Source organism: Miscanthus floridulus, chromosome 11 (genome assembly GCF_019320115.1).
Source record: "Miscanthus floridulus cultivar M001 chromosome 11, ASM1932011v1, whole genome shotgun sequence".
In the NCBI taxonomy this organism is placed as follows: Eukaryota; Viridiplantae; Streptophyta; class Magnoliopsida; order Poales; family Poaceae; genus Miscanthus; species Miscanthus floridulus.
In genome coordinates this window covers 57,802,698-57,805,157 of record NC_089590.1, presented here as the reverse complement: position 1 = coordinate 57,805,157, position 2,460 = coordinate 57,802,698, and positions in this window count along the sequence as shown.

Genomic DNA, 2,460 nt, shown 5'->3' with positions numbered 1-2,460 from the left:
CTAATATTAAGGTCAAACATCTTGGAAAAATTTCTTTGTGTCTATATGTCTTTTCATTCTTGTTTTCATGTTGCATCCAAACACTCCATTAGAAACTTTCTGATGCGCTCTCAACTCCAGTAGGGTTTCTTGTTCCTACGTTTCAAAGAGGCCTTAAGCCTATAAATATACTGCTATTTTACTATTTTTTCTACATTCACAATTTCTATATAGTAGTTCATCTGAAATTTATAAGTCTTCTTTTTTCAGAAAAAAAGAATATTAGACGTACGATTGGTACTACATTCATATATGTGCTAGTTGTGCCAATTTGAATTGACAACTTGCTGGATTCACGCTTTATATCCGATTCTTTTTTTTTATCATGGAGTGTCATACTGGCTTGCCTGAAACCGGCCAGGGGAAAAACTAGGTGCTGCATGCATGCCTGCATAGTTACCACCATGGGTTTTCATGGTAGGGCCACATCTTTTTCACATAGAGAACCGTGGCTAATGGGTCACGCAACAGCCATCTCATGCGTACGTTTCTCTAAATCCAGATTTGCTTGACCGGCCGTACCTACTTGATGATATATATAATCAAATTAAATATATATGCATATTTGCTACTTGCACATAGAGGTTGAAGCCCTATGTTTTGTCTAACTGGAGCCGCATCCTTATATATATATATATATATATATATATATATATATATATATATATATATATATATATATATATATATATATATATATATATATATATATATATATATATATATATATGTGTGTGTGTGTGTGTGTGTGTGTGTGTGTGTGTCTATGTGGGACCACTTCAAGTGTAATGTCTATCATCCACTAGATATAAAATGATATAGTAGAGTAATAACATGTGCTTCACCATAATTTATTGTCAGTATTACCATTGAGCACACCTACCATATTTTCAAGATACTATTCTAAATGACAGACTTCTCAAACAGTAATATCGTTGAATAACCTAACAAACTGCCCAGCCCTGTTCGCTTGGCTGATAAGCTATGACTGAAAATACTGTTGGCTGATTTGTTACTATACTTTGGCTGCTGCCGGCTCTAATTTTCTCATTCACATTTGTGAACTTATGTTTGCCGATAGAACATGCAAATATAGAACTGTAGGAACACAAGATTTCTGGCTCATCTGCAGTTATTTTACAAAATAATTGGTGCCTTTTAATATAGTATTAGTTAACTCTTTTCCTCAAAAGAAGCACACAGTTATACGCCTTGTATAATTAGAACAGGTGCAGGATAGATCTTATTGCTTGGGGCCCAAACCGCTGTCTCAATAAGATGAGTCTAAAGAAACGGGCTACTGACCGTCCAAACCGTGGAACGGACGTCATGCATAAGACATGGGAGTAGTGGACGCGGCTAACGCACAACCGTACGTGTGTTTAGCGCGTGAAATCGCACACCTCCTCCACCCCACCCTCCTCGCATTCTTCCTCCTCACGCGCCCGCCGCCCACTGCCCGTGGCGACCTTCTCCTTCCCCTTCCCCCTCCCGCATGCCGTCCTGAGCTCTGGCCATGACCTCCTTCCGTGGCGAGCTCCGGCCATGGCGCCTCCGCCCCGACTTGGCCTAGCCGCTGCCAGAACCCTAAAGTCGTCCTCCCGCCGTCCCCACCGTTTGGCCGTCCTGTCTCCCTCAAGACCCTTCTTTCTAAGCCCGCCGGAGATGGGGAAGATGAGAGGGAGAGAGAGAGGGGGGGGGGGGGGGGGGGGGGGACGTGGTGGGGAAGAAGAGAGTGAGGGACGCAATCGAGAGAGTGGGCGTGCGTGTGGGCATGGGAGTGGGAGAAAAGACTACAACCGACTGCAGAAAGTGTAGAGCAAGTAGCAACGCTCACTCGCATCACAGCCGATGGAGTGGAGCTCTCGCGCGTCGCAGTGTCGCGTGTCGTGACTCGTGAGGTGCGTCGAACCCGCGGCCATTGACGCCATTGCGCCAGTGCTCCCCGTGGTCCCGTCGCGCCTCGGTTTGCCTTTGCATGCCTTCCCGGTCTCGGCTTTGGGCCTCTCCCTCTCTCGCCGTGGGTTTCCATCTACGGCAGCGGTGCCCACTGCCCACCCGTCATCGGCCGCCGCGGTGCCATGTAGGCGGGCCACCTTTCCCTCCTCCCCACGTGCCCCACTTGCCGCTTTGAGCAAGGCGGACCCGGATCGGCGGAGAGCAAGGCTAACCAGGTGAAGTCACGGGGAGCGCGCCGGCGTGGCGCCTGTCGGCCTGTGTCTCTCGCTCCCCCCTGCCACACCCCCCACACGCGGCAACCACACGCCCCGGCCCCCAAGATCGAGCGTAGAGCTAGAACCCCACCGTAGCACACCAGAGGCCGCGGAATGGATCACGAGTCGTGACGAGCGCGAGGCGACCCGATCGACCCCCATATATTTCCCTCCCGGCCACGCCACAGGTGACAGGCCACACAACGTC